Consider the following 14,176-nt stretch of genomic DNA (forward strand, 5'->3'; position numbering starts at 1 on the left):
CAAAATTACCATAAAGAGAGGTATCGATGAAGAAAATACAAAATCCTTCTGGAGATACGTGCATCCTCGTAGCAAAGACGGAACTGCCCCACTTGTCGTGGATGCCACGATTTTTTATATATGAAACATTGATATTGTTATGTAAATTTTCTCCGTCTGATATGTATACAAACACTTTGCTCCGCCTGTTATGTAACAACAGATTACATGTCTTTGCTCCATCTTTGACCTAGTTATTTTGGCGGTAAAATCATATTAAGGCGGGAAAATTGTACTATGTAATATTGCTCCATATAGCACTTTACATGTAAGTCATGCTTATCTTGCTTTTCATGAGATGTTAGTTACTTGGCGGGAAATTATTGTATAAATACCACGCTATGTGCTTGGACAAGGGAGAATTAGAAAAGGTATTAAAGAAACGGGATTGTATGTTAAAGATTACCTTGAAAAGTTGGATTTATTATATTAAAAATAGTGGGAAATAAGAAAAGTGAATTTTTGTAAAAGAAAAGGGATTTGTTGAAAATCAAGAACTGGAAATTAAAAGTGATTAAAAGTTGAACCAGTGTCTTGTGTTAACTTATTTAAAAGTCAATGTGGCTAAAGTAAAGAAAGTTCACCACATTGAATGGTCCGCGAACCGGAATTTTTTTTTCGTGCTGTACGAAAGGAAAGTGTTTAGAACGTCTTTTATTTGACTGAAAGAAAAAGTGTTTTGGAAATATTGTGTTTGAAATAAAAAGGATAGTTGCATTGTTGTCTTCCTCAAAAGAGTAAGTGTAAATTGATTATCATTTTCATTATTTAAAGAAACATGGCTCTCTTCCATACGTGAAAGGTATAAGAACTCGCTTCAGAAATACGCTTACAGAGAAAATTAATTATTTTGCGGCGATTATCAGTTCTGATTTGAATGAAAGTGATATTAAAAGATTAATTACAAATTCAGAGAGGTGTATCAAAATGTTGAAAATGTAAAGCGATAAATTAGATCTTCAGTCTGAAAAACTTGCTTGTGCTATGGTAGAGGCCCAGCGTGAAAACTCTAAAGAACTGGAACAAGTTGCAGATGAGGATATGAAGTTGTGTTCTGAAGCTTCAGACAGTGTCATGGAATTAGAAGCATTTGTTGAAAAGATTCTCAAGAAGAAATCAGTAACTGATCAAGCAGACGGAAAACCTACTCCTTCGGAAAATGAGAGGCTAGTGACTGTGCAAGAACAAATGAAAGATATGATGAATATTCAAATACACCATCAACAAGAATTTATGAAGTATGTGGAGAAACGAGATAAAGGTTAACATACTGAATCTTCAGTTAAATTTTTAAAACTGGATTTGAATATGTTTTATGGAAACAAATTACACTGGTGCGAATTCTGGGACGCCTTTGAGTGTACCATCCATAGAAACAAAAAAGCTATCGGACATAGAAAAGTTCAGTTATCAACAGAGTAAAATTGACGGTGACGCAAAGCGTGCTATTGCTGGCCTAGCGCGATCAGTAGCAAACTACAAGGTTGCTGTGAAAATGTTGCAATATAAAGAAGTGAAACAAGAACGATTTGGGAAAAGACAGGAAATCATTGATATTCATTACAAGGAAATGTTGAGTATCCAAGCACCTTCCTATAAAGTGGAGAGTTTGAGATCATTCATGGATACTATTGAAAAGCATCTACGAAGTCTTAAAGTGTTAGGTGAAAATGTGCACCAGCATTTGTTCGTTTCAATTATAACAACAAAGCTTCCAGAAGGTATGCTCCGTCAAATTGAAATAAGCAAGAGAGCTGATGTTGAATGGGATGTCAAATCTCTTCGAACACATTTGAGAAACTACATATGTGCTTGTGAAAAATCCAACAAAAATATCAAGGAAAACTATGTTTCAAAGGAACGTGAATTCAATATTCAAAGGACATGAAGTAGAAGCAAAATACCATTAAATACACCCAGAGAAGCTTATGGAAACTCAAAAACCATTGTTTATCCTCGAAACTCATCATCATTCGTTACAAACTACAAGGGAGCACGTGTTAATACACAAAGCAGACAGCTAACACCATCGTGTCATTTTTGTGATAATTCACATTGGAGTGACGAGTGTCCGCAGTTTAAGACAATTCATGGCAGAAAACAAAAAATGAAAGGACCTTGTTATAGGTGTCTAAAAAGTGGACATGTTGTAACAAAATGCAAATCAAATAAGGCGTGTGTCTACTGTAATGTGTTTAATAAATATCACAGAAGTTTATGTCCAAAACGATTTGGTGATAATAGTGCCAATGAACAAGCTCATGTTTAATTTGATGAAAATATAAGTGAAAGTCCAAAGACACAAAGCAAGAAGGTATGATGGTTTCACACGGAGAGACAGTTTTCATGCAAACTGCAAATACTGAAGTTTAAAATCCGGAAACAAATTCTTTAGTAAGAACAAGGCTTCTCCTAGACTGTGGTTCACAACGTACATATATCATAAAAGATTTAGCAGATAGTCTTGGTCTGGAACGGACGGAACGGAGGAATTGAAAGTTTTCACATTTGGTGGAAGTCAAGCTAAGACTATAAAGACAGATATGACTTCATTTAATCTGAAGTTGAACAGTGGAAAATACATGAAAATAAATACAAACGTTGTGCCAGTTATCCGTGGTAATGTGCAAAGAAAGACGCTAGATACATCGCTACACCATTGTTTCAGTGAACTTGTGGAAACATTAGGTCCAGCCGATACTCTACCGAATGACACAGAATCGTCTGCTATTGGCATATTGATTGGGAATGATTATTATCTAGTATAGTGCATTCGCAAAAAATGGAAGTGTCAGAAGGATTATACCTTCTAAATGCAAAGATAGGATGGATTTTAAGAACCAGAAGTACAAATAAAAGTGAAAAGGAAACTTCCTGATTCTTACATTTGAGAGTGAGTCACCAGGGCTCCCGCTGCCGTTCGCCAGATTCGCCAATGGCGAAAATTTAGCAAATTCGGCGAATAAAATAATCGTTCGGCGAAAACGTTTTTTCCTGACAAATGCTGTCCCAGATAGTAAACTCTTTCAGCTGTAGACTGTTGTTCAATTCATCGCCGTATTATTGACCAAAAAAATTGATACGCAGTCTGCATTAACACCGGTCAGAACAGTTCATCGATACAAAGGAAAATTACTGGTGTGAAAACAAAACAATGGTGTAATCGTACATCTTATCGACTTAAATAAACATTTACATCTGATTAAAGATTGCTGCCGATTTCAATCAATTTGAGTAAAAGCCGTTAGCGAATTATCAACATAGTCACACAATGAACGTAAGTAAAGAAGTTGATAATTGATTTTAATTTCGAGAAGTTCGTAATGTTTGTAATGATTAAGGTTCATGGGGGAGGGATAAAATTCATTAAAACTCCTCTTTGGTTTTTCTTCATTCAATGTGGTACAATATGGTCAAACTATATATCATTTTAAAGCTAAAGACGGATAGAATAACATAAGCACATTTTTGACATTCAATATTTGTGTGCTTTATTCATATTTTGGTTTAAAACCAATACATTTTTACACTAATTTACAAAATCTCAATCTAAAGTTAGGAAGGATATGCACTACCTTAAGTTGAATAAATACAAAGCTATATACATATACAAGGTCAAGTTAGCAACATTTCACAGAAATTATTGTCATAAAACAACAAATGAGTTTTTATTCAACTGCTTTTTTTCTGATAAATTTCCTAAACAAAGTTCTAAAAATAACTAAAACGTAACTACTTTTTAAAAATCCAGGTATGGTGGATAATAAGAGTCACAATTCTATTTCAAAGGCTTAACAATGTTGTTATTTACCTCTCAACCAAATTGCAAATTTTACACCATCTCAAATTGAAATAGATTGCAGATGACATTTAAAATTGTAAAGGAATATAAATAAATTTGCAAACCGATTGATTTTATAATTCGATTCCTTCTACCCATTTTGAAAGCGTGGCCCTCGCTGTGCTCCGTAGAAAAACGTGCAAACCGGGTATGTGTATACACATACCTGAGAAAACACATACAATTGGGTGGCAACTAGTAAAACAACTATTAACATTAATCAGCAAGAGATCGCACTAAATAACAGAAATGACCACGTAGAGATATCATCACCTACCCTATTTCAAATATTTTTCAGCTGAAAATTGTCCCCCACACGTCTTTTTTAGTTTATGTGTATTGTTTTTCTGGAGCCGAAGTGCATCTCACAATATCCATCCAACTTCCGTTGTTTTCACTTTCGTTATTAAAAACTCCGTTTAAAAGAATTATTTCTACTTTTAGATTGTTAAAGCGATGTATTATTATATATTATCAATAGACTAGTATACCGTGATGAATTTAACGGAGTTACGTATCGATCGTTCTGTCAGCCTGTAAGCGTACTATTTTATGCGCAATACTATAATACATGTGATTCGACAACAATTGTAAACATTGGTGAAATGCTTCTTACATAGTTATTCTTTTGAGTGTTTATGAGGTCTGATCGTGCAGTTTGCAAACATCAACGGAAAGATTACAATCCAATGCATTTGTCATCGTCAACTGTTTGGAATGTCAATTAAGCGATGAGTGAGTTTTTAGCATGTTTCTTTCTATTTTATTAATTTAAAAATGGCTGCCCCCATGGTGATGTAATTACATGTGTTCGAGTTTTGATATTTCTAGATATGTAAACTTTTTTTACTATTTAAGCGTAACTTGCCCTCGTCAATGTCGATATTATTCACAAGTTATATAATTTTCCGCCGAAATACGTGGAATAAACATGATTCAGATTTTTGAAAATAATGTACATTTTAGTGTTAAAATCGCTTTGTATTTTGATTGATTTTGTGGATGGTATGATACGTTGATGTACAAAATTGGGAGCAGTTTGAAGGAAAAACATCCTTTAAAGCAAATATGTATACATTTTCAATGTGGCAGTGGCACTCTTCCTTTAGTCAAATTTGAGTTCAATGCTAGGGGTCCCACATTTTTCAAAATGAAGCCTCTACATGAACCTTAAAGGCTAAATGTGTTACAATTGTGAATGACGATAGATGAAAAGGTATAAAACCCTTGACATGTTCGGCGAAAGTGTCGGAAATTGCGACTGCCATTATGGCGACCATAGGCAATAAGCGTCCTTTGGACTCTGACGAATCTAATGACCCGGTCTCAAAAAAATCAAATTTGATAATAGATCATTCAAAGATGTTTGGCTTCCGAAATTCAAGTGGTTATATTATAATGCAAAATCAAAAACGATGTATTGCAAAATATGCATACAGTTTCAAAAATCAAATTCATTCACATCTGGGTGTAGTATGTTGAAAAAAGACAACATTTCAAAACACGAAAAACCAAAAGGTAATAAAAAAGATTGACAATCAATATTAAAATGTTTACCGTATACATGAATATTTTTTATAATAACAATAATAATAATAATAACAAGGGACAAAATTGTCACAAAACCAGGTTTTCATTGTGAAAAAAAAATCTGATAAAGGGAGACAACTCAAACTGAACTTTTGAAATGAACAAACAAAATTAACCCCCTTTGTAAGTTTGTTTTAAAATAAATCTATTTTTAGTCGTGGCGACCTTGACATTGGAGATATTGATGTGATTCTTTCGTGCGACACACCGTCCCATGATGTTGAACAAATGTGCCAAATGATTTTAAAATCTCATAATGAATGACATAGTTATAGCCCAGACAAGCTCATTTATGGCTATTTTTTACCTTTGAACTCAAAGTGTGACCTTGACCTTGGAGATATTGACGTATTTTTTTTTGCGCGACACACCGTCTAATGATGGTTAACAAATGCGCCAAATGATTTTAAAATCTCACAATGAACAACAAAGTTATGGCCCGGACAAGCTTGTTCCGCCCGCCCGCCGGCCCGCCCGCCAGCCCGCCAGCCAGCCCGCCAGCCCGCCCGCATTCGCCAATCTAATAACCAGTTTTTTCCTTCGGAAAACCTGGTTAATAATAATAATAATAATATAATCAGCTCGAAAACACAAATGTATTCCAAACAGCTGATAGTGCTGTTCAGACTAAAGTGGACTTTTGGAACATTGAATCCATTGGAGTGAAAAGTGAAACTGAAGAAGTGCTTGATGATGAAATTGTGATGAAAAAAATCATAGATGCAGTTATATTCGAAGATGGAAGATATCAAGTGACTTGACCATGGAAGGAAGAAGATTCAGATTTACCAAGCAATAAACAACTGGCATTTGGCAGACTTAAATCATGTCTGAAGAAGTTGCAAAACAAGCCGGAGTTGTTAAACAAGTATAATTTTATTTTTCAGGAACAACTTCTAAACGGGATCATTTAAAAAGTGCCTGAAAATAAATCAAGTGAACGCATTCATTACATACCGCATCATTGTGTTGTGAATCCAAATAAGACTACAATAAAACTCAGAATCGTATATGATGCCTCAGCAAAAGTGTCAAAGGAAAGTAAATGTTTGAACGAATGTCTTTATAGAGGACCGGTTTTGCTCCAATATAAAGAAGTGAAACTCCAGCTGCTGGAGCAGTATTGAATTTTCATTAAAACAATTAGTTGGTCCTTTATTTAAGGCAAGTGACCGATTGCCCAAACAGTACAAAACAGCACAATACAGCACAATACAAACCAACATAAACACAAAATATGAATAAAGCTGGTGTCAGACTTGTGCGGGCTTCTCATGAGATTCCGTCTGCACAAAGTAGCCTTAGTTTCAGATATAGAGAAGGCATTTTTGCAGATTGGTCTGCAGCCATCTTAACGCGATGTGACATGATTCTTCTGGGTTAAGTATATACAGGACCCAAGTGTTGAATATGACAACTTGGAAGTGTACAGATTCTGTCGTGTTCCTTTTGGGATAGTTTCTAGTCTATTCTTATTGGGAGCAACAGTTGAAACACACCTTGAGTCATATGAAACACCTATTGCGAAGCAATTAAAACGTGATATTTATGTAGATAATATCATAAATGGGGCAAGCAGTGACAAACAAGGCATCGAGATCTATCAAAAGGCAAAGCGTATGTTCAATGAAGCATCGATGAGTTTAAGGGAATTGTTATCTAATAGTGATCTGTTTAATGAAAGTATACCATCTTCTGACAGCGGAGTTGAAAGAAACACAAGTTTAAGGTCATACATGGAATCATAAGTCTGATACCTTGTCGTTACAGAAAATCAAAAAGAAAGATGTACCAACAACAAAAAGGACTGTTCTTAAGATAGTCGCTTCTGTGTTTGATCCAATGGAATTGTTCTCACCTGTTCTATTGCGAGGAAAGCTGCTCATTCAAGAATTGTGGAAAAGAGGTGTAGAGTGGGATGAGGAGATTGAAGATATTGAGATTCAGAATCAATGGACAAAGCTAAAAAAGGACCTTGAAAACGTAAGTGACTACAAAGTTGAAAGAAATATATCAATTGATTACAAGGATGTTAGATACACATTGCTGTGTTTCTGTGATGCATCAAAACGCTCATATTCGGCAGCAGTTAACCTTCACCAGGAAAGTGCAAATTGATCCAAGTTGGATTAAGTGTTTGCGAAGACACGCCTTGCTACTGTGAAAGAAATAATAATACCAAAGTTGGAGCTAATGGCTGTGTTGATTGGAGTCAAATATTTACGATTCGTGAAGAGTCAATTAAAGCTGCATATTGTGGAAGACTATTTGTGGAGTGATTCCCAGGTTGCAATTGCATGGATAAAAAGAGACAAAAGTGTGCCTGCATTTGTAAAAATAGAGTGGTGGAGATTAGAAAGCATGGATATGTACATATTCGATACATAAATACGAAATAAAATCCTGCTGATGTTGCTACTTGGGGATCAAGTGCGAAAGATTTAAGTGGAAACAAACTTTGATGGAAAGGACCTACGTTGTTCAGTGAAAATTCAGGCGCATGAAATCTTCAGTGTGAATTTGGAATGTGTGATTTGTCAAACGAGGAACAAAGTAGCAATCGTGAGTCATGCATATTGACGGAAGTCAGTGTTGTTCTGTAAAAGACGATCCACCGCTCGGGATGGATATCGAGAGATATTCTTCCTTAAGAAAGATGTTGAAGGTTACGGCGCTTGTGTTATTATTCATACGGAAACTTAGGAAAGTCCAGTGCAAAAGTAGACATATTAAAACTGAAGATATTCAAGAAGCTGAAATCATGTGAATACGTTACATACAAAGGAAATATTACCACAAGGATTATAGTGCGATACTTGCAAAGAAATCAACTCAGTTACAGAAGCAACTGGGATATTGATGATAATGGGATGATTCGGTGCAGAGGGAGACTGTACGATGCGGGTATGGTTGAAGGAGCGAGACGCCCACTACTTTTACCATAAAGTGAACGTTTTACTAAGTTAGTTATAGAACAAAATCACAAAGAGTGTTTGAATTCAGGAGTTTCCCAAACTTTAGCAAAACGAGACAGAAATTTTAGATAACACATGGTCGTTCTGCAGTACAAGAGTGAACGAATATCCAGCATTCTCGAAAACAGGACTCGATTATCTTGGTCCACTACAGATAAAGACCAGTGAGGGATTGAAAAAAGTTTGGCTATGTTTATTTACGTGCATGACAACACGACCCTGTGCTATTCACTTAAAGGTTATTCAGGATATGACTTCAGACGAGTTTCTTATTGGATTTAGACGGTTTTTGTCACAACGTGGTGTACCCTCAGAAGTGTTGAGTGATAACGCAGCTCAATTTAAACTTTCAAAACAAGTTATCGAAGATGTTTGGAATAATAAGATTCAAAGTGAGGATGTTCATTCGTATGTGTCAACATGGAATAAAGTGGAAATTCATTGAGGAAATTGCTCCGTGAATGGGTGGTTTCTTTGAAAGACTAGTGGGAGTTGTGAAACGTTCAATGCGCAAGTCAATTGTAAGACGATTGTAAACAATTATTCAGTTACAAACCCTCATCAAGGAAGTTGAATCAATAGTAAATTCTCGACCATTAGTTTATGTGGAAGATGACGTTAATTCAAATATTCCCCTCTCTCCAAATTATTTTTTGACTCTAAACCCAATCACTGGAATTCTAGAACTGGATTCAGAATGTCAGGATGAGGAGTACAACCCAAGTGAAAGTATGAAAAATAAATTGTTTAAAATATGGAAGAAAGGACAAAAGACGTGAAATGATTTATGGCGGATTTGGCATGAGGAATACCTTACTAGCTTGAGAGAACGTAACCAAACACAACTGAAAGCAGGAAAAGTGTTGTCCAAGTCTAGCGCAAGTGTAGGTGATATTATTCAGATCAAGGATAACGTAGCTAGAGGGAGCTGGAAACTTGGTCGAGTCGTAAATCTGGTGAAAAGCACGGACGGTATTGTTCGATCAGCAAAAGTGGAATGGCCGTCAAAAAATGTTATTGGAAGACCGTTCAACCTATTGTACCCGTTGGAATGCAATGGTTCGAATAACAAATCGCGCGACAACAACAACATTCCAGATGAACTAGACAATGTGATTCAAAGATCACGATCTCAAAGACATTCAGCAAAATATGCTACAAGTGAAATCAAGAAACTCTTTGACTATAAAAATAGGAAAAAAACTAGTGAAATGTGATTAATTTTCAATGTTAGATAGGACGTCCATGAGACGATTTATGCTCAAAGACAAAGTGAAAGGTAAAGAAGAAATGGACTTGTATAAAATGCAATATTGTGTACATTTAATGAAAGTATCATTTTACCTTTGTTTAAAATATGTGTTCATTTTGTCGGCGGGAATGTCTTGAATGCCACGATTTTGTATATATGAAACATTGATATTGTTATGTAAATTTGCTCCGTCTGATATGTAAATAGACACTTTGCTCCGCCTGTTATGTAACAACAGATTATATGTCTTTGCTCAATCTTCGACCTAGTTATTTTGGCGGTAAAATCATATTTAGGCGGGATAATTGTACTATGTTATATTGCTCCATATAGCACTTTACATGTAAGTCATGCTTATCTTGCTTTTCATGAGATGTTAGTTATTAAGAGGGAAATTATTGTATAAATACCACGCCATGTGCTTGGACAAGGGAGAATAAGAAAAGGTATTTAAAAGGGATTGTATGTTAAAGATTACCTTGAAAAGTTGAATTTATTATTTTAAAAATAGTGGGAAATAAGAAAATTGAATTTATGTAAAAGAACGATTTGCTGAGAATCAAGAACTGGAAATTAAAAGTGATTGAAAGTTGAAACAGTGTCTTGTGTTAACTTATTTAAAGGTCAATGTTGCTAAAGTAAAGAAAGTTCACCACACCACTGAAAAGGGTTGGAAGACTTGTGACAGTAAATACAAATCCCAGTTACTGATTGATCAGTTCGGGCCTGCGTTAACTAGGGATACAAGAGACACAAATCTTCCTGACACTACAAAGTGTTGTCGTTCACCTACACCACCACTCAGCATCACCACAATTGGTGTTGAGCAACTCCTTAGAAACACCAAACGTGCTTAATTCAAGGACCAGACAAGACCCCGAACTCAGTACGAAAGACATGTGCCAGTCAGTGAGCACCTGCACTATCAACGATCTTCAAAACATCAACTGACTTAGGAAAATTTCCTCGGGATTTGAAAGACGCTTTCGTCTCATACGTTTCTAAAAAGGCAATGTCCATCTAGCCGAACACTATAGCCTGTTTTCATAAACTGCGTAACATGCACGCTACTAGAGCGCATCATGTGTCAACACATCCTTTCCCATCATGGATTCTGATCTTTATACTCATGTGAAACACAATTGCTGATCACTGTTCATGGCCTACTTATGAAATATGACTATGGCTATCCTGGCCTTCGATACTGTCCAACATATTTTTTTACATAAGCTAGAGCAGCATGGCTTCACTCGTAACATCAACCACTGCCCGGGAGCTTCCTCGCAGACAGAAGTATGAAAGTTGTTGAAGAAAGCGATAAATCCAATCCAGCTACTGTTAATTCCGTTGTACCCCAAGGTACAGTACTAGACTCCCTTCTTTTTCTCTACCACATCAATTATCTGACAGATTTGGTTTGTTCCTCCATCCGCCTAATTAGAGACGATTTCCTTTTATACCGCACACTCAGAAGTCACAAGGACCATGATATCTTTCAGCAAGACCTGAACTAACTAAACATCTGGGCCAACACATAGGGAATGCTCTTCAATGCAAAAATTGTTACATTCTGACCACAAACCAGAAATCCTCAAAAGTTTACCAGATAAAAAATTAAATCCTCAAACTTGTTCCGGAAAACCCATACCTTGGGTTGGTACAATATCTTAAAGCGAGACTTAACGATTTTGTCCAATATTTATGAATTTACATAAAATGTGTAAAAAAAACTTATTATACATATATTTCAATATAAATTAAAATAAAAGTTAAGAATAACATGTGCCGAAAATTGCGAAATAAGCCAGATATTTAATTCTAAGATCGAAAATGTATGTTTAGTCGAATTCGCCAGCATGTAAATCATGTATGTACTATGTGAATCTAAATTTAGTTTTACGGATCATTTTAATTTCCTGCAACGATATCTATTCATACGACACACGAACACTAACTCCGATTCTAATAAAAAGACGAATGCTTCGGTTATTGTAGGAAAATATGTACGAAATATCTTCGTCACAATCGGCTCGGGGCGCTAATTTGTCTTTGCTGCATTTTATGAAATCCGTCTTCAATGTATAATTATTCTCGACTTTTTGTGTTATTGTAACATTTTTATCAATGTATAACAATTTAACAGATATAAAAATGGTATAGTCTCGCTTTACGAACTAAATTGGACCTCACACATCAATGACATCTTTATAAATGCTTTTTCCACACTTGGTTTCATTAGGCGTTATCCCAAATGCTGCCCTGAATTCAGTCGTAAAACAGCCCATATTGCCTTGAAAAATCAACCCTTCAATAACGCTCGATTTGATTGGGCCCACCCTACAAAAGACGTTGACAAACAAAAACAAGCTGAAAGATTCCTCGCCGGTCTTTGCCACAAAATGCTCGAAGGTATGAAGATCCTCCACTACAGAAAAGAAGGAAGTCGAACAGTTTGATCTTCTTCTACAAGGTGGTTGAGAGGCTTGTGTTAGCCCGCCAAGCCATGAATTTTGACCCCAGTCCGTCAATCAAAACATAAAGTTACCCAAAACATCTTCTATGAGTATTCATCTGACGATAATGTTGATGAGTAGCCCATTAACTAGAGCTTTGTCACAAACGTGACGTATACCCCCACATGCTGCATTGACACAGAATGCTGTCTTCACAAAACAAGAGAAGCTAATTTATGGCGAGTTTTAAGAATTATTATGTCATTATCATTTATGGCCATTTTGACATTTGAATTGTTTCGCATCACACGCCGTCCAATGACTGTGAACAAGTGAACAAAATTAATGTACAGAGTCATTTTAAAATCTCACAATGAATGACATAGTTATCACCCGGACAAGTTCATTTTTTTACTTTTGAACTCCAAGTGTGACATTGACCTTTGAGATATCGACGTTATTCTTTCGCATGACACACCGTGCAATGATAGTGAACAAATGTACCGAGTAATTTATAAATCTCACAATGAATGACATAGTTATGTACTGGACAAGATCGTTTATTGCCATTTTTGACTTTTGAACTCAAAGTGCGACCTTGACCTTGGAGATATCGACGTAATTCTTTCGCATGACACACCGACTAATGATTGTGAACAAATGTTCAGAGTATTTTTTAAATCTCACTATGAATGACATAGTTATGGTTCGGACAAGCTCATTTATGGCCATTTTTGACATTTGAACTCAAAGTGTGACCTCGACCTTGGTGATATCGACGTAATTCTTTTGCATGACACACCGTCAAATAATGATAAACAAATGTGCCAAATGATTTTAAAATCTCACAATGAACGACATAGTTATGGCCCGGACAAACTCATTTATGGCCATTTTTTACCTTTGAACTCAAAGTGTTACTTTAACCTTGGAGATATCGACGTAATTCTTTCGCATGACACACCGTCCAATTATGGTGAACACATGTGCCAAATGATTTTAAAGTCTCACGATAAATGACAAAGTTATGGCCCGGAGAAGCTCATGACATTTGAACTCCAATTGTGACCTTGACCTTGAAGATATCGATGTACTTCTTTCGCATGGCACACCGTCCCATGATGATGAACAACTGTACCAAGTCATTTTAAAATCTAATGATAAATGACATAGTTATGGTCCGGACAAACTTTCGGATTTAAAACGCACTAAGTGACCCGTGACCTAGTTTTTGACCCGGCATGACCCATATTGAAACTTGACCTAGACATCATCTAGATACAACTTCTTACCAAGTTTGGTGAAGATCGGATTAAATTTTCGGGACAGACTAACCGACCGACAGACCGATCGACAAAGTGACTACAATATAGCCCCCATTACAATGGGGGTATAATAACGCTAAGTGCGTCGTACCAACAAAGTGCAGAACTTGGCTACACACGTTCCCATGAACAGTGATAGAGTTGAATAAGCTTGAAAATAGTGTTGTGTGCGTAGAAACAGATGAAAACTTCAAATCAGCTGTCTTACAGTTGGATTCAAGGGGCCTTTTCACAGATTTTGGCATTTTTTTAACTTATTCATTAAATGCTTTATATTGATAAATGTAAACATTGGATCGTAAAAGCTCCAGTAAAAAATCAAGAATAAAATTTAATAAAGGAAAAGAACATTGCTCGGAGCAGGTTTCGAACCAGTGACCCCTGGAGTCCTGCCAGAGTCCTGAAGTAAAAACGCTTCAGCCTACTGAGCTATTCCGCCGAGTACACATACTAAGCGTATTTTATACCTTATATAAGCAATCTTCGTAGTTGCACAAAATTTAACGACAAAAACAGAACTCTCCAAATTATTCAATCGTTTCGCGCTGCAACGCTTTATAATTTTTAGGTTTTAAAATCGTCAAAAGATGCATATAATGGCTATATTAGAGCATGGTAAATGTTCAGTATTACTGTTTCCTCACTTATATCATAACTAAAACGAAAATTTGCGAATCTGAAACAACTTTTTTCAATTTTGT

The 14,176-nt window shown here is 35.9% G+C and overlaps 1 protein-coding gene across 1 annotated transcript in view; it reads left to right on the plus strand.

The window, feature by feature from the left end:
- Positions 1-14,176, plus strand: part of LOC127855811 (uncharacterized) — a 184,738-nt gene that overhangs the window by 162,250 nt on the left and 8,312 nt on the right. The window lies entirely within an intron of this gene.

The sequence above is a fragment of the Dreissena polymorpha genome, chromosome 13, assembly GCF_020536995.1.
Source record: "Dreissena polymorpha isolate Duluth1 chromosome 13, UMN_Dpol_1.0, whole genome shotgun sequence".
Lineage (NCBI taxonomy): Eukaryota > Metazoa > Mollusca > Bivalvia > Myida > Dreissenidae > Dreissena > Dreissena polymorpha.